Source organism: Aptenodytes forsteri, unplaced genomic scaffold, assembly GCF_000699145.1.
Source record: "Aptenodytes forsteri isolate BGI_AS27 unplaced genomic scaffold, ASM69914v1 Scaffold53, whole genome shotgun sequence".
NCBI lineage: Eukaryota > Metazoa > Chordata > Aves > Sphenisciformes > Spheniscidae > Aptenodytes > Aptenodytes forsteri.
The window spans coordinates 9,239,237-9,258,264 of NW_008795909.1; the positions used below are offsets into that span (position 1 = coordinate 9,239,237).

The 19,028-nt window shown below is 44.0% G+C and overlaps 1 protein-coding gene across 1 annotated transcript in view; it reads left to right on the top strand.

Moving 5' to 3' along the window:
- GRIP2 (glutamate receptor interacting protein 2) overlaps positions 1 to 19,028 on the top strand; it is a 153,684-nt gene that overhangs the window by 71,582 nt on the left and 63,074 nt on the right. The window lies entirely within an intron of this gene.

Here is a 19,028-nt window from a genome sequence, read left to right on the forward strand (position 1 = left end):
GCTTCTGATTTTTTTTTTATAATATTATAATTATTCTGTTCGAAACAAAAAAAAAAATATTACTAACCAAGCTTGATGTTCTCAGCTGCCAAATTTATTAATCTGTAGATTTACAAATCAGTCTGGTAACTTAAGAGATGTGCAAAATCACACAGGATGAAGAATTTCTCTCCTTCCATTCCCAATTGCCATCCCCGATTTTTTTTATTTCAATGAAAGTATTTTTTCCTTTGACCATGTATTTTTGTTCAAGGATCTGATAATTACATGCTTGGAGATGATGGCTTTTCAAAAGCATCTTTCCCAGCAATTTACAACTGGAGATGTGGATAAAAATATCTCCCCAGTTTTTTATCAGAAATGTTTTCAGTAATGTGCAATTATGAGCTCTGCCTTCATTCAATTCATCCTGGAAGAATTTGCTTCACGGGGAAATTCGTTTCCTAGCTGCTATAGATGCCAGCATAGTTGGCAGCTGCAGGTTTTTGTGGGGAGGAGGGAAAAAAAAGGCCCAGAAGAGAGAATTGCTGTGAAGTAAATTGGTCCCAACACCTGGAAACCATGAAAGGATGGAATATCATACTTTTTTGTTAAATCATTGTTAAACTGCTTTGCATGTCAGTCCCAAAACGGCCTTGTAAATTATTTAGTATAGCTGAGAGATAAAGAGATGATCCGACTTAATCGTGCCTCACAACTGATCTGTTTCTTATTGTGCGGGTTCATGAAATCATGTTAGAAAGGTGGAAGGAGTTGTGGTTTTCTTCCCAGCAGTACTCTAGCTTCCAATCTCAATGTATAATTAACACTCGTGTGGTATATCCTAATGAAGCTGTAAGTTAGGAGCTGGCTCAGGTTTGGGGAGAACAATGTTTGTGTTAAGGCAAGAAGGGCTGTGGAGCAGTTACAAAGAGAATAAATACGCTTTTGTCCAGGAAGGCAGGAACGTGTGGTGGTAAGAGTAAGACCTGGCTCCCTGCTGCCCTGGCGTATGGTTGAAAATGGGATTTGGTGCATCCTTCTGCTTTGTTGCATCCGCCTCTTTCCCAAAGGAGGGAGGTAGGTCCCTGATCTGGTGTCTGCTGCTGTTTTGGAGGTCATATGCAAAGTTGTTTACAGCTATTGAGCAAACTGACTTGCTTGATATCGCAAATATCTCTTCCCTCCCAGCTTCTGCTCCCTCCTCCGAGCCCTCTCGGTGCCCGCAGAGGCCGCAGATCCAGCACACCCATCCCCTGCCCTGTGGGAGCTCTCATCGTAGCGAGAGTGGGATGGCACAGCTCCAGTTAGCTGCTTTTCCCAGCCAAATAGCCGAGCTAAGTCATAGATCTGCTCCTCTGTCTTTGAGCAACCATGTGCACGACTGTACAAATGATGAAGGTCAGAGTCAAACCACTAACAGGTCCCCACTGTTGCGCCGCCAGCCTCGGTGGACTTGTCCCAGCAATAAATCTGCATCTCCACGAGGTCTCAGTGGAGATCCCCTCCTTTCCCGCTGTCGGCACGATGGCTGATCCGTATGGGGTCGTTACTGCAGTGGCTGGTTCAGCCTGAAATGTGAGGGATGTGGCCTGCTCCTGCCCCAGTGATTTATAGAGGATAATTTCTTTGTGGAATGCAGTGCCATTTGGGTAGGATTAAACTGTTGGCATAAGATGAATGTATGTGTTTTGCTAAAGGTTTTTTTCTAATAATGTAATGCATTTCCCATATAACCTACTGTGTAAACAGATCGTGTTCCTTCCTGCCATGAAATGCTATGCCCTGTTGCTCATGCTGCAAGAGTGCCTCGAAGCTGCAGCCCAGCAGCCCCCTGGGTGTATGTGTGGAAGATCTCCGGGCAGATTCTCTGCAGGTCCATCCTCAGCTGACTCCTCTGCAGCATCCCACGTGTAGGGATTAAGTGTTTGTGTGTGAGGTAGGAATGGACTAGATGGGGTCCTGGGATAGAGCCACAGAGATATGCCTGAAATCCAGGGAAATCAGTGGAGAAAATGCTCAGGTACGTATAGATCTGGATCAAACAGCCCAGGTGACTTGTAAACCTTGTACCTGTGAAGTTAAAATCAGGGTGAAGTTAGAAGAGCTCTGACACAGAGGGCACATCCCTCATTGCTTCCTATTTTGCTCCCAGGTTTCACCCTGTGGTCCATTGCTCCCTCGCCTGCCCTTGTGTGTAGCATGTGGCTCTTTTCCCTGATGTTCCCCCTCCTTGCTGCTCTAGCCGGGCTGTGCAAGGCGACCCGCTACCGTCGAGGCGGTGGCAAACATCACCTAGCTCCAGGCTGGCCCCAGGGACAGTCCAGTAGCTGCTATGATTTGTGAGGCTCGGCAAGAAGGATGGAGACGATAGAGAGAAGTTTGTTACTAATAATAATAGCTTAAAAAAAGAATCAAAGCAACTCCCCTTCCCCTTGTATTTCAATTCATCCTCTACCTTCCCACTCAAGTGAGCTTGGCAGAGGGACCCCATCACTTAGAGGGGGGATAAGCATTCACCTTGCAGGAACTGGAAAACAAAATGTTTTGGAGGCTGCGGCAGAGGTGAGCAAGCAAAGCTCTGCTGGCTTTCTCTCCTTTCTAAAAGTCCCTTTATCATTCAGCAGCCGATGCGAGCAGTACCGTGAGCTATAATAGGCAATTAGCTCCTAGCAGATTTATGTGATGCTGCGTTTTATAAGCAAACAATCATGTGTGTTTAATCATTAAATGGATCTGCTGTACCTAACGTTCACAGAGCCAGTCTTTTCTCTCTCGTCTCCCTGTGCACACGCTCAGCTCTCTTGCACCCATTTTGCACCAGTATAGAGCCACAGACATTCACACTTGTGCAAAACTGGTGGGAATGTATTACTTGGCAGCTGCCTTTGGTTCTGGCAGGCAGTGGCAAGAGGTAAGTACTTGGCAATATCTGCTCTGAAAGACATCCAGACTCCATCTAGAGGTTAGCACTGTGGGAACGGGAAATGCCTGGTGCAGGGATGTTCCCTCCTCTAACCCTGCGGACCCTTGGTGTGGTGAGGGGCCGGGCAGGCACCCGCACAGCACCCCGCTGTATGTATGTGCACACATACAGTGATTGTAGCGTTCTCCAGAATTCCTGAGGGTTGGAAAGTAGTCAGTTTTAGTATTCGTAGTTAATTTTAGAAATACCTGCACATGCTGCTCTTCCACACATCTATTACACACTCGACAGAACCTGCTGGTTTTAACTTTTATTAGCACAAGTGCCTTGTTGAATCAAAATTAAGTGGGTATTTGGGAAGCATAATGTGAAGCATTACACTTAATGGTCTGTGTTCCTGAGTGGAGAACGGCTACCACATGAGTCTCCTCTCTCCCCGAGACGCTGCGGTCTTTAGCTACACCTGAATTTTCCCCAAGTTCATTGTCACTTCCTATCCTCCATAAGCTGTAAAACTCCCAGCTGTGTCTTTTCAGGTGTGTGTTGCATCTTTTCAGACATATGTCCTTATTTATACATAAACATGCTGGGCCTCGGGTTGCAGTGCGTGGGGAGAAGGCAGGTCTTGCGGGGTGCAGGTGGAGCTGTGCTGCTGGGGGCTGCTCAGCCCAGCCCCAGGAGGGCTTCCTGTGCTTCTGCCCTGTTCTCATCTGGGTTCGACTTGAGACCCTCCCTTGTTCAAAGGCAGAGCAAGTATCTGTCTAGGGCAATGCAAAAATGGCTTGTTCCCAGACCTGGGCAGAGTCTGCCATGAGCCAGTCCCTCTGGCTTTTTGTGATGCTCAGGAGAGCTTGGGCTCTCATCAAATTGTGAGCTCTGTTTTAACCAGTGTCCCTGTTCCCCAGCCTGTGGCTCCTGTGGCTGGCACCCTGTTCCTGGGGCAATTTTGGATTTTAAACATATAAAAAAACTAAAGGGCAAATTAACTCACAGAACTGTGAGGCTTGAATTCTACACGGAGCAGGACTTCCACGTGAAAATCCCAAGGCTGTCCCTGTTTGCTCACAAGAGCGAGCATCTCTTGTGAGCCTTTCAAATGTGGCAGAGCCCAGCTTGCAGCAATTTGTTCTGATTTTCACCAGGATTTTCCATGCCTTTTGGGAATTTTTGTGCTGGCTGTAGTTGAGACCGAGTTCTCCGCCTGCTTTGCATCACCCGTACAATGTGAAGCAACTGGAAACCAGCACAACTGTTTGCATGAAGGCAGCTACATAAAACAGCTGGAGTGCATAATAACTCTGCTGGAGCGGGGTCTTACCCATCTTTCATACTAAACAGATGTTTGCTTTCATCGTGGTGGTGCTGCGCTGATCTTTGGTCACCAGCCTGTTTGGAGGATGGGATGTTGGCAGAGCCTGAAGCCAAGGCAAGGCTTGATGGGAAGCAAGAAGTGGGGCAAAAACAGGAGCAGGGCTTGTTGGAAGCAAGATTTAATGGGCAATTCAGGCAAATTTTTAACAGCTGGTTTGATGGGGTCAGACCACACCAATTCCAACATCAAATAACTTTGAGCTTTGAAACTTTATTTTATCTTGTTGTCCTGCTAAATCTGATATTCTCTGGCTCTTTGATTTCTCTCCTTCTTCCTCCTTCCTTTCATTTTAAGCAAGGCTCTTGCTTAAACTTTCTTTAGTCTTTAACTATAAGCTTATTCCATCTCTCACACAGCTCCTGTGAATCCTCCTGACACAGTCAAGGATAAAAGCAGCCCAGACGTGTACATGGGCCATTGCATAATGGATGGTTTGTGTGTCAGAGTCTAAAATCTACATATGTTTAGATCAGTCACGAAGTGGGAACATCTGTATATATTCATATATAATGGCTTTTACCACGTGAATGCATAATCCAACTCCCGCAATTTGGTATTTACTTTTTTTTAAACATTGCTACTTAGCTGAACACTGAGGGGAGAATCACATTTATGGGAATTAAGTCTTAGTAAGGTTTAGTAGAGCTTCGTGGATAAGCTGGAAACAAGTCTAAATGGGGCACCGGAAATCTTTTAAAATAGTTAACGCTGTCTGGAACTTCTTCCTTATTTCTTGACTGCCACTGGTTTTTAAGCACTTTGCACCAGAATGCAGTGCAAATCCAGGATAAAGCACCTGATTTGCAACATACTGCATTGAATGTCTTCTCATATGGTGCCATCTTCCAGCAGTACTAGCTGTCTTTGCAGTCCTCCTAAAAGGGGTTCCCAAACCTTGGGGGCTGCATTGCAAGCTGGGGGACTGCCCCATTGCAATGTCGTTGGCAAACCTGGCTGTGAGATACTTTTGTGCACTGGCCCACAGATGATGGAAAAGGCTGTTGGAGATATAGGCCCCCCTCGCTTCAAAGAAAGCTGGGGACTTTCCGTATCTGCTCTCTGCTGGGTCAGGCTGGTTAATTCTCTCCCTGCAGTCAGCGAAGCCTCTGAGCCTTGTGCCAGCCCTGCCCTCGCCGCAGCTGGGGCTGAGCACGTGCCCGGCTGTAGGCTACGGTTAGCCAGGGTTGTCCTGGTTCACCAGACTGCTCTGATTTTTCATAGCTCCTTTTGAAGCTGTAGCCTAGTTGAGATGATAAGATCAGTGCAGTAGCAAATGAGGTCGTGGACAGCTTTGATATCTCCTTCTCATAGTTTATTTGACTTTTTTATGCTAGTGCTGATGGCATCGTTTAGGTTTTCTATAAATCTGTTTTCTCGCTTCACCCCTTGATCCCTGGCTCATGCTTTTATTAAATGTTACTCCGTTGAAGTGCATCTCTTCTGTGGCCTGATTTGCCTGGGGTTTTTTTTGGTTTGTTGGTTTTGTTTTCTTGTGGTTTGCATGGATTTTCTTATTGCTGTTGGCACTGAGATTGATTCACACCACGCATGGGCTTACATCAATCTCAGCCACCTCTTGAACTGGCACAGCAAATCTCCCAGATTTGATTCCTCATTTCATTTTCTGGGCCTTTTCCATCAGCAAGAGCAGACTTGTAATTGGGGGCACAGAGAGGGTGCTAACCTGGACAGTTGGCGGGGTGACCTTCCTTGCAGCAGCCCTGCTGGGCTCTCTTTGCCCACCCTGTGTTAAATCCTGCTGGTGCAGGAGTTGCCTATGTCAAACTGATGTTGCTCCTGGAGATCAGCAGGGAAGCAGCATGTGATTCACTGTAAGAGGGGGTTTTCCCCAACTCCTTGTCTAAGGAGTTATATTTTGTAGCAGATTTCCTTAAGATTGGTTTACTACTCTTAGTTGCTCTCCACATTGCATGCTGTAAGTTTAGCACAGGTGCTAAAATTTTATATATGCTCTTGGGAGCACTTAATTTACTTGTGTAACATGGGCTCTCTTGGAAGTGCTATAGGAGTAAAACAAAAAAAAGGTATTACAACTGTAGCAAGTCCCTCTTCAAAAAGGATTACCAGGCTGAACGTTGGCACAGTGTCTAGTTGCCACCTTGTCTTCCCTCTCTGCTGAATCCAGTGGCTTTTCCTCTGCTCTATCTACTGCCTGCTACAAGAGATTTGCTCTTGGCTGTGTCCCTGCTGAACTGGGAGAAGTTATCCAGCTGTAGCAAAGCCCAGAAGAAAAAGCTATTGTCTCAACCCACTAATTTACACACTCAAGGATATCCAATAATAGTTTTTGTTACTCCCACCTTTATCTCAAAACTTACGCTCTCTCTCTTTACTTCCCATCTGTATATATGTTGGGGAGTGGGTATTCCAGTTTTCCTCTGTTTGAAATTGAGCATCTTTCAGCAGAAAAAGGTCGTGCAGAGAACCTGGGCACTCATTGCTTTTTGTCTCTCTTGGAGAAATATTGATGTATCCTCCTGCTTCATGTGAGGGTGGGATCTCAAGCTTTTAGCTGGCTAGAATCACAGAAGAGACTTACTATGGACAAAAATGACCTTTTCACTGAACTGTAATTTTTATGTTCAGCCAGCCTCTGCCCAAATGGCACGTTCACCTATTTTATTTTATTTTATTTTTTTTTTAGACTGGGCTGTTTTCAGCCCAAATGAGCCATTCACAATCCAGTCTCACCCCCTGCATAATACAGGTCAAAGAGCTTAGCGCAATTACTGTGAATCGTGCCCCGAATCCCCTATCTAAGGGGTGTTGAATGATTTTTAGAAAGATGCCTATCTGTCATGACAAGACATCTGGTAACGCAATGTCCAGGAGGTTAATTTTTCTCATGGGGTGGAAAGGGAGGACACACACATCTTCCCACATATAGGATGAATCTCTACAGCTTTCCTTCCCACATTCTGGCTCTCTACCTCCCCAATAAAGAATTATGTGCTCTGCTGCCATGCTTGTGCACCAGATCAGATTTGCCTTCTCTCCTTCTCTTCAGTGCAGCACTACCTTGTGCTTCTGAAGCTCCCTACCTACCTGGGAAGTTAAGAACCTTTTATAAGACCTTGGAGGATGGAAGACAACAGGTACCATTTTTAAAGCAAAGATCATAGGGACCAAAAGGGAGTTTGTAAGAGGCAAAATAGGTCAAAGAATTTACTATCGCTATTACTGCAGCAAATTGATCTCCATTTCAAAAGGTGGAAGTCCTGACTTCTACCTGTTCTGTCGTCCCCAAGCTGTTGGCTTGTGCTGCATATTCACACCCAGGCTGTGCACAAGGGTGCTCAGTTCTTGGCACTGCCAATGGCACCTGAATCCTGTCACCCCATCTCCTCCTTGGACCTCTGTGAGTCCAAGCCCAGTGTTAGGTAAGACAGAAAAAAAAAAACAACACAAAATATTTTGTAATATGGACATTGATAAATTTTTTTGGCTTTAACTATTGATATGTCAAAAATAAAAGCTTTTGCCTGCTTGGGTGTACCTTTTGACAAACCTTCCCAGTTGGGAGGCAGCTTGGTGCCAAACCCTGTGCAGTGAAAGTGGTCATGGTGGTTTTCATTAAAACAAAGCTTGTTTTCGCTTTTTGACTAACTGCAGGGTTTTTAAACAAGCAGGTAATAGTGGCCGCTAGGTTTAGGTGGCACCAGTGATTTGAGTGCTAAAGTCTAATAAACTGGCAGTATTTAATTTCATTTGATTGAAAATCCACAATAGAACTGTCATCTTTATTTGATTTCACTCCACAGTCACTTAGCATGGCATTTGTTGCTTGAAAGAAGGAAAGTCCCCAGGGTTTGGTTTCAGCAGGCTGTGTTTCTTATCCATCTCCATATTCAAGAGAAAGTTTGGAAGCTTGTGTGGAGTTAATAGGGGGAATTGTATTCCCTTGCCAGCTAGGATTTACTGCTGCCTGCTGCATAGATTAATAAACCCGGTTGTATCTAGAGAGGCATTCTTCTCTGGGAATGGCATTAGACTTTGTCGGTCATTTCTCACCATATTAGAATTGCTCACTTGGATAATTTTCATGAAAGATCAGTCTGAAAATGTGTCTTATTCCCTTTTAATTTTTACTCTTGAAAGGTAGTTTCTTCAGATAACACAATCAGTATATCAGCAATATTTCATCTTCCTAGCTTATTGTTGGACTCTCCCCAGTACGGTCTACACTGCTTAATAAGAGAAATTGCCAGATTGACTGGAAAATGTAACTTTAATAACATCATTTCAGACACTAGAACCGTTGAGAAATAATAATCTCATTGAGTTGGTTTCTGCACTATTTTTGTCCCTCATGCACAAAATTACCGCATATAATGTGTGTGTGTCTGTTCATGCAAATGTGACCTACAAGAGGGTGAGAAACTCAGTGGTTTCCCGTGCTACCAGGTTGTTCATAAATATAAACTGATGAAGCTGTCTGAAAATGCCTGGGAGGATTAGAGGGATTGCAAGAAGGGAAGTCTCTCTCCCTTTCTCTCTTTATTTTTATTTGTTAACACTAGAAAATTGCATCTTACTGGGGAGTACTTAAGAAGAGAACTGGAGTGGACTCACTGGGTGAAAAGGGACCTTTTTGGAAAAGGGATGGTTTTAGAGGGTGCTTTGGAAGAAAAGAAGTGGATAAAAGTGAAGGTGTTTGGGTTTTGTTTGGGAAAAGCTATTTGTGCTGAAGATCCAGCCAATGCTATCTTTCAAGAAGCTCTTAATAAGCCTAATTTAATGCACAAAAGCATATCCTCTACAGAATGGGGAAAGAGTTGTCCTGATATTTTTAAATTAAAGAAAAGAAATCACAGGTTACTTCAGAAGAACAACGTAAGCTCCTCTGTGAGCAGAAGAGCAAAATAACCCTTATTTTCAACAGTTTTGCATCCAATATCCCTTGTTCTCCTCCCTACCATGCAAAGGAACATGAGTGGTGAAGCTGGTCTAGAGCTGGTTTGCACAGCAGCTCTTTGCTTTGCTGAGAGCAATAATTTTGGTCTTTCATTAAAATTGTGTTTTGAGTAGGAAAGTTACAGGACTATAATCCTCTTTCAGGCTGCTGTCTCTCCCCCCCTCAGGTTGATGGATATTGGCCACTGGGTTCCAGAGGTGCAAAAGGACAGTAGATGGATGGATGTACAGACAGCGTGTGAAGTTAATTTTCACAGAAAACCAAGCAAAAAAATGGAGCTGGATTGAATAAAAAATTCTAGTCATTTTTTGAAGTATTTTTTCCTCCATCTCTCGGTACAGCTTGAGTGGAAATTAAGAACTGCTTCCAGGTTCTCTATCACATGCTCCCTCAGATGTGCTGATTAGATAAATGAAGTTACTCTGCACTGGCTTCCAAAGCAATAACGGGTGACAGACAATGCATTGTAGCAATGTCTCTGGTATATGAAAGATGTGACTGTAATGGCAGGTTGACTGAAGATTCTTAAATCATGTCTTTTTAATTTCTTCCCCTTTTATGCTTTTTTTTATGGAATGTCATGTGTTTAAAGAAAGCATGAGCAGTACCAGATCTTGGCATTGCAAGCCAGGTCTAGCATTCGTTCTTATCAGATGGGACTTGGATCAGTCCTTGGGAGGTGTTTAATATCCTGTGAAAGTTGATGTGAGTTAAATCTTTCCAAAGTCTGGCTTCTCTGCAGAGGCACCTTAAATGGCTTTGCACACACACACACACGCACAAATTAGATCTTCTGCTTGTTTTCTAAATGCTGAAACTCTCTTCACTTCTTCATGAGAAGCAGGAGTCTTCTTCCATCAGCGTTACGTGTCTGCTGAGGGCTTGCAAGGGGGGAAGAAATACTCTCTGGTATCCACTGGAAGCCAACCTGCTTGATAAGAGGCATGTTCTGGCTTGTATCTTGGTCTCATAAAGGCTACTGCTATGCAAATATCTATCTACATCATTTTGGCTGAAAATGGTTGCTTGAAACAAATTTTCCTTTTAAAAGTAATTTTGGTTTCTTATTAAAAAGAAAAAAATAGAAGAACAAAGCACCGAGTTTTGTGTTGAACAATAGGCTATTGTATCTTTTATAGATCTGTTTCCTGTGAATAAAGCAGCAGGTGGTTATGAAATTATACATGCTTTAGAAGGGTTGGTAGATAAATGAATACAGGCTTCAGAAGAAAAGAAGGGGAGAAGTGGAGGGTGTGGGGAGATGAATTTCATGCTGTGTGTATTGGGGAGAGGAAATTAAGAAGTACAACTTCCTCTTGGAAAAACCTCGAAGTTTGTACAGGTTTTCCCTGGCTCAGATGCCAGGAGCAATGACTGCACAAGTGGATGGAGGAGATGCCACAAAAACCTCTGATGGCACAAGAAGCTGCAGTTGGTGGAGCACGTTCCCAGCCTGGAGAAGGGATCGCAGCATCGTTGCAATGGGGCCGGCACAGGTACTGGCAGCAGGTTAATAACGCACTTGGTGGTTTTTTTCCCACCAGAAGTCGCTGGGAAAATGGGAGAAAGTTCAGTTGTCGTCTTTGGGGCAAAGACTTTGTTCCAGCAAGCACGGTTATTGTAGGGCATGGCCGTCCGCTCTGGCTGTGCTCTCAGAAAGTTTGTGATAAGAGAAGTTGAAAACATTTCCGCAAGCCCTCATTTGTCTTCCGTGTAACTCATGAATATGTGCTGTGAGGGGATTTGTTGCCAGTGAAGGGAAAAATACGAGGCTCTGCTTCGCAACAGGCAGCCTCTGCCATTTGTACCACAAATTTGTTGGTACGTGTATTTATGAAATTAGGGAGGGGCTGCTTCCAGAATAACTTGGTCCGTTCCAGTTTGAGCTCAGTGGTTAAGGGGAAAATTTTTTAAAATCTTCCTGGTGCAAAGGAGGGGAGAAGCATTTCAAAGCCCTGCTTGGGTCTGCGTGGCTGCCATGGGAGAGTCGAGTTGAGGGTGCCCTGTGCTGACTGAGGTGGAGATAAGATCTGTGATGGGCGCTGGGTTTTCCACCGGCATACTTCCAAATGCTCCACCCCACCTCCTGGAGAATAAAAAGCCAGGGAACTCCAAATACTTCCAAATGCTCCACCCACCTCCTGGAGAATAAAAAGCCAGGGAGCACTGGCACCCCCCCAAAAGGTTGGGGGGTTTTTTTGGTTGCAGCGAGCAAAACAGTGTCATGACAATGAAATTGTGCTGCAGAACCCTAAAGCAAAAGTGACTTTTTTTTTTTCTTGTTTTTAAGCACTTCACAGGAGCATGGGCTGCCTTGCCTAAGGATTTAGTGTATTTGTTGCTGTATGCTTGGGCTAGTTTTATGTAGGGCAGGATCATGAACTCTAGCTCAACTTTTGCAGTATTCTAGGAAAAGCAGTCTGGAGATCACTGGCAGATGTTTTTAATCCGTTTGTTTGGGTTCTATTTTATTTATTTTCTTTAACTTTTCTGATACAGAGCTGGAGCAATGCATTTCTGGACATGGGAAAAGAACTGAACATTGTATTTGGCTTAATGAACTCATGTACAAATTTTCCAAGGGCCTAAGGAGCTTTGGATTTAGTTGAGCAGAAGAAAATTCAAGCCACCTGCTGAGGAAGGTGGGACCCTTCATGGAAACAGCGTTCTTGCCTGAAGCGGAGACACGGGAGGAGCTCTTGGGCTGTGGTGGACTCCGTAATTACGTAATTTCAGGAAATCATGCAATCTGTTTGTAACATTATTCAAAATGGGCTTTTTGTTTTCCTGTCCTAGTCTCTAGATCTACTCGTCTCTTGTGTCAAGGGCTAAGTGCTTTGAAGATGGGAGGCCACCGCTCTGCCGCTCTTGTGCAGAGGTGACACAGCCATCTCCGACCTGCTGTGTCGGTGCTAAAATAACCCAAACTGCCCTTAGGGGCATGTGCTGGAGGTTCGGTTGTGTAGAGCCTTGCAATCAAACCCAAACACATTACTGGTGCATAAAATGCCACCGGGTGTGATGCCGCATGGAGTGTCAGCCTGAGGAGAGGTGGGAAGGCTTATGTTACTGTCCTCCTCTAATGATGGTACAGCCCCTGGCCAGGCTGTAGTGGAGGCTGTGTAATTTGGGAGCTAAACACCAATTTGAGATTCAGAATGGGTGTGCATGGATATATCTCTTTTTCCCTCTCCTCCTTCTAGCAATATGACAACTTTTTAAAGGTGATTAGGTGCCTAAAGATACAGATAGATGATTATAGTCTGTTTTTGAAGAACATGTCTGCATCTTCAGGCACTCAGATATCTTTAAAATCCTGGGCCTTGGAGACTACCTCCTAGGAGGCTGCAGTTTGAATCATTGCTAGCTGCCTGGCCCACTCTCACGTACCCCTGACTGCTCTTTACCTTACTACAGATAAATGCCTCCCCTGACTTACAGAAATAACTCTCCTCAAAACGAATCAAATCACACTTAGTTTTAGTCATTTGGGTTCCTGCTTCCAACCTCGTGCTTTTATTCTAGCAAAAAATACTGGCTTGCGTTAGCATGAACAGCTTTTGGTTCTTAACGCTGTCTTAGTATTCATTTCTCTAAACAAGGAGTGCAATTACCCTATGGCAAAATAACTGTCTCCAACTGTCTCTTTTCCATTAAAGAAATGGGAGGTTTTACCTCTTGGTCTTCTCACAAGATTAATGTACTTTCTCTGCAGGAACTGTCTTAAAGCGATCCAGGAATCTGAACAACTTGCAGACAGCAAGCCTAATTGTCACAGAATCTTATTTAGCCAACGCTGATTTTCATTAAGAGGTGATATCTTAATAACATAGACTAATAATTCTTCTAAATAAAAAAACCCCTTCCTTTTTCCCCCCACAGGCAGGGATAATGAACTCCTAAATCAGTACTCTTTCTGAGGAAGCTTTTTTTTTTTTCCATTTTAACAGAGGTTGGCTTGAGACCTAACTGATGTCAGGAGATCCTGGTGCCTGTGCTCACATCCCATTGGCAATTTAACTAAGAAAAGTCGTGGTGTTGTTGAGATCGGTTTTGCTGCTGGTTGCCACAGAGAGAGAATTTGGCCCAGGACGTCTCCACTGGCTCCGTGAAAGCTGGGGGTTGATGGGGTGTCTCAGAAAGGCATCAAGTCAACCTTGGTGAGGGTTCACTGACTTGGGCAACAAATGGGTCAAACTGTTCTGGAAGCCCAGGGATCCCTGATTTAGGGAAGTTGTGGATTTCCTAGGAGTTAGGATTGATTTAAGTGTATGCAGCTGACCCCTGCAGATCAACCAGCTGGCTGCTAGATGATTAATGGGCAAACAAGCATCTTGGTTAGAGGAGAGTCTCCTGTTTGTACCCTCAGCCAGAAAGCAAGGGTGGCGAGGTAAATTCAACCTTACTATTAGACCTAAGAGAATCCACATCAGACACAGCCATGGGAAATCAGGAGACCAAATTCTGCTGCTCATGGAGAAACTTGTCTTTTCTATCAGTGCCCTAGTTCTTAATCCAAAAAACCAACAAGATCCAACCCAAAAACACAGACTGGGTCAGTGGCTATCAGAAGGACAGACTGTGGGGCCTGGCAGACAGGGAGGACACTGCACAGATCCGCTTCTCTCCATGCTCCCAGTTAACTGAGTTTATTCCCTTTCTGTTTGGATTGTAATTATTAACAACTGTTATTCCCCTCTCCTTTCTTGTCTTCTCCCCTAAAGTAAGGAGTAGAAGTAGATAATCCCTAAAACATTAAGTGGTGCAAAAGCAGGGAGAAGTGGTGGTGCTGGTGGCAGAGCAGGTGACAGGATATTTTTATGGCCCTGTGGCCATCGCTGGAGCTGAAGTGCTGAATGGCATGTATGAAGCAAGCAGCAGAGCTCCGGTTATACACCACCATGCTGATTAATCACCAAAAGGCTAATCTCTGGCCAGTTTTTGCTCTCCTTGCTGCCGCCGGTGCCCCTCTGGTACCTCCCAGTATGGTCTGGGGAGGGAGGGGAGGATGGCTGCACCTCGCAGCTGGGGAGCCTGGTTTCTCAGGCAATACATTCAGTTGTGAGATGCTAAGCCAGGGAATGGAAAAAAAAACCCTGAGTAAAGCAAGAGTAGGTAATGAAACAGTTCAAATGTCTCCTCACCTTTCTTCTCCCCACCCCCCCCCAACTCCCTGCTTTGTCTTGTGTTTCTCCCCGCCCCCCCCCCAACTCCCTGCTTTGTCTTGTGCACAACAGGGCTCTTCTGGAAATAGATGGTTTCCTACTGAAGCTGAGCCGCCTGCTCCACTCAGGAGGCAGACTTGGTCTGATCCGGACCACCTCTTTTGCAGTTGCAGCGTTCCCGTGCTGGGCGCTTGCTGAGTGGTTTTGCAGGGCAGTAGCTGCTCCTCGGTGCGCTGTCCTGAATCCCGGCTGGGGTTTCCCCTGTGGGGGAGGCAGAGGAAGACTCAATCTGCCAATTTTCTTTTATTTGGGTGAAAGTTACTGGAAAATACCCATATTTTGCTGACCTCTCCCCCCACCTCATGCTCCCTGGAAAAACCTGTGTCACTTTCCGTGCTGACTGTCAAGGGGATGGTGCCTCTGATCGAGGTGTTTAGCTCCTGGGTTGTCTTGCCTGGGAACCTGGATGCTACTGGCACAATCTCAATTAAACAGGGACAGCATAAAATATTACAGTGTCCTGTCTGGAGGTGACACATTGCACTAGAGCCACTGAAGTGCCATTGACTACAGACCCTGCTGAGAGCTGCCATTAACTGTCTGGCAGCAAGGTGGTATATCGAGGTTTGCCCTGACCTTCCCTTCTTCCTGCCCCTGGTACTTCAGCTAAGCAAGGAGATGTTTTTCCTACTCCTTCATCTGTCAAGTTTGTTTTTGAGGGAATGATATGGGATTATATCTTCTTTTTTGTCACTGTATGAAATGTGTACTACTGTAAGATACTGTTGCTGCAAGGGAGGAGAGTTCAGGGCCACGTGCGTAGGGGTGGGGACTTGGGAGCTCTTCTCTCCCTGGTGTTAATAAGACAATGAAATGGCAAAAACTATTGTCAAAGAACTTAGAGGAGCTTTTCTATATTGTCACAGATTCCCATGGGATCAATATATGGAAGTGTTGCGCGCTCGGTTTTATTGAGGGTCTTGTGTACTTGGTGAGCTTTTCTGAAAGATCTACAGCCAGCACTAACGCCGCTGCTTGGAAACCACCAGTTACACAATTTTTTTCTTTGGAAAATTTTGGCCCACTTGGTGTGAGAGAAAACGCTTGAAAAATACACCTCTAATGGCTCCAGCACTGATTGCTTGCAAAAAGAACCCGCATAGGCTTAAAAAAAAAAAAGTTATTTTCCCAATTTTAGGGAGTAGAGAGATTCATGAATTTTCAGTGCTTGGGTTGGTGCTGCGATTTGGGCCGACTGAGCAATCAGGCTAGTTACCCCTCGCCTCTGAATCGATGCTATGCTAGGCAGGAGAAATGACTAAGACCACAAAGGGAAAGAATTTCTTTTTTTAAAAAACAAAGTACACCCCCCCCCCCCTCACCACACAGACAACAAGCTCAGAAAAAAAGTGACTCCATTAATACCAGCTTGAGTGGCAGAGCAGGAAATCGGCTGAAAATGAACAAAGAGCCACGCGGCAGGGATGCTAACGCAAGCAAATGCTAATTCACACTTCGGCAGGCGGCGTGTGGCCGCTTCCTTTCCTGTTCAAACATTTTAGCCAGATAATGAGCGAAAAAACCAAACATTTTTCACATAATCAACTGAGTTTGGAAGGGAGAAGCAACAGAGGAAGGGGAGCTGTGATGCTAATTATTTGCTGGCTGATACGGCTGTCAATGAAGCAGCGTGGGACTGTGTGTGGGGGTGCGTTGCTAATTGCCAGCAGCGGCTGTAGCTCGGGTCGCTGCTCTTAGCCACTTGGCTGGCGGTGGAATCTGTTGTTAATGCACGGGCAACCTGGTTGCTTGCTGAAATGGAAGCCAAGACACGTTTGCCAACAGCTATTGGGGTAGGGAGGGTAACCGTTAGTAAACTGGGGTTTTATGTCAATATTGATTGGTGTTGCGATGGGGAAATGAAGTGTAGAAGGGCGCTAGTGGCTGTCTGGTCCAGAGCGGTGTGTTTATGTGAAGCAGATGGTTGACTGCTTTACTTTGCCAGCAGATTATGAAGTTGGCTTTGAACCATCTTGCGTGGTTTCCTGGGAATGCAGGGATCCCATCCGCAGCAGAACGTTGCTGCCTTGAGCACGTTACCTGGGGTCAGAGCTGGCAGCAGTGCTCTCACGTGGAAGGCGGCTGTGTGCTGGGGTGGTTCTCACCATCCGCAGTGTCCTGTGTGACCGAAGGTACACTGATGCTCCAGTGGCATTGAGAGGCTCCAGCCCTGGATGTCCCAGGGTATTTTGCAGGTGCCTTTTGCAGACTTACCTCCAGTGCTGAAAAAGCAACCTCATGCTGGGTATCCTGAACTGCTGTTTTGGGGTTCCTCTTGGAAGAGGATTGAAAGCTCTGAATCTTTATCGCTGTCAAACAGCTACTGAAGAAGAGATGGCATGGGGCTTTGCTTTTTTTTTTTTTTTTTTTTTTTTTTTTTTTTTTTTTTTTTTTTTTTTTTTTTTTTTTTTTTTTTTTTTTTTTTTTTTTTTTTTTTTTTTTTTTTTTTTTTTTTTTTTTTTTTTTTTTTTTTTTTTTTTTTTTTTTTTTTTTTTTTTTTTTTTTTTTTTTTTTTTTTTTTTTTTTTTTTTTTTTTTTTTTTTTTTTTTTTTTTTTTTTTTTTTTTTTTTTTTTTTTTTTTTTTTTTTTTTTTTTTTTTTTTTTTTTTTTTTTTTTTTTTTTTTTTTTTTTTTTTTTTTTTTTTTTTTTTTTTTTTTTTTTTTTTTTTTTTTTTTTTTTTTTTTTTTTTAAATATTGGATGCTGGAGCTAAACTCTGACCCAAGTAAATTAAACTTCTTTGCAGAGTCTTTAAGCCCAGATTAACCTTGACCCTGGCCTTCCCATCGCCCAAAGAACTATTGCTATTAAAAATGCAAATTTCATTTTCAGGCCTTCTGCTCTTGGAGTTGATGCCAGGCTGTACCAGCACCCATCTGAAATCAATGGCTCACCTTGGTGCTTGCTGTAATTCTCTAGCCAAGTGCTGCTGCTTTCACTGTCAGCACTGAGTAATGCTGCAAGATCTCCGTGGTCAGGACAGTGCTGTTTTATTCTCTCTGTTCTTCCCCTTATTTTTTGAAAGGCAGAGCTTTGTTCCCCTGTTTCACAGAGGTCCTGGATGCTTGGGTATCAAGGTTCAATGTGTTTTGGCAGCAATGGCTTGGCATAGCTTGGGTGATGGTCTAGTGCCAAGTGCTAGTTCTTGCTTCGTTAGAAATCTTCAGTTTAGTGGTGATGGAAAAGCATTCAAGTGATGCAGGAGAAAAGTCCAGGGTCTGGATATCTACATTGTCCCTCTATGGGCTGCAAAATTTGGGCTGAAAAACTAAATGATGTTTATTTTTCAGCTGAAACTTTTTATGCTTGCAGATTTGAGTCAACCAAAACTTTTCACTGAGGTTTGTCAACTTGTGAAATTACTTCAGCTGGGGCAACAAGAATTAAAACTAGATAATTTTTTTTTTTATTTTGCTTTTTTGGACATTACTTTAGGTGGAACCTTATTTCATTTTACTTTTAAAAAAACGTTCAAGCCCTTGAGCAAAATTCCCCTCCTAGTGCTTAAGTGTAACCCACGTGATTCAATTTACACCACCATTTTTCTGTTTGTGGGGAAAGTGGGCTGCCAGCAAACTGAACATTGGTTTTGATTTCTCTTTGTACAGACCACTGTCTGGAATGGGGCTGAACAAAAGTCGTTGTTCCCTTTGTAGGCAGCGAGACAAACATTTCTCTGTAACTTAAATACAAGTTACTTAAGGGCTGTGGATAGGAATAAATGGGTAAGGTTTTCAGTAACCCATATTTATACTATCACGTACAACTTCTAAACCTTCACAGGTATTGAAAAATTGGGAAGGGCAATCCAGGAATGTGGTCACTGAGAACGGGAGTTATTTGATACTACATGGTTACTGGAAATTATTGATTGAAAAAGTGCCGGCTTTTTAGGAAATGACATAAAAATAGACATTTTAGATGGATGGCAATGAAATCTGTATAAGCATGCTGCCTTCTCTGCAAATAACCTCTATGCCATATAGGAGTCTTCCAATAGGAGAATACAAAGATATTTAAATACTTTAAATTTCAACTTATGCTGGACGGTGCATTTACAGTGCATAATACTATTTTCTCTTTCCTCTCACTTTTTTTTTTAAAATCACTTGAGAGAAGGTGCTCTTTATGTTGTACAGAGGCTGGAACAGCAGCAGGAAAATGTGACTTTGAAATAATGGGATCTATAAGAATAGGCAATTGCGTTCAAGTGTAGTGATTTAGTACCCTGTTAGTGTCCTGATGTATAACTCTATTTCCAAAGACCGTAAGTTTCTTCACAAGCATAATGACAGGCGTAAAACTTGAGACTAATGCCACAGCTTTCTCTGTCCTCAGGTGTTCCACATTGTCATAGTTTCACCCCAGCCAGCAACTAAGCCCCACACAGCCTCTCGCTCACTTCCCCCTGGTGGGATGGGGGAGAGAGTCAGAAGAGTAAAGGTGAGAAAACTCATGGGTTGAGATAAAGACAGTTTAACAGGTAGAGGAAAATCCACGCACCCAAGCAAAGCAAAACAAGGAATTCATTCACTGCTTCCCATCGGCAGGCAGGTGTTCAGCCATCCCCAGGAAAGCAGGGCTCCATCACG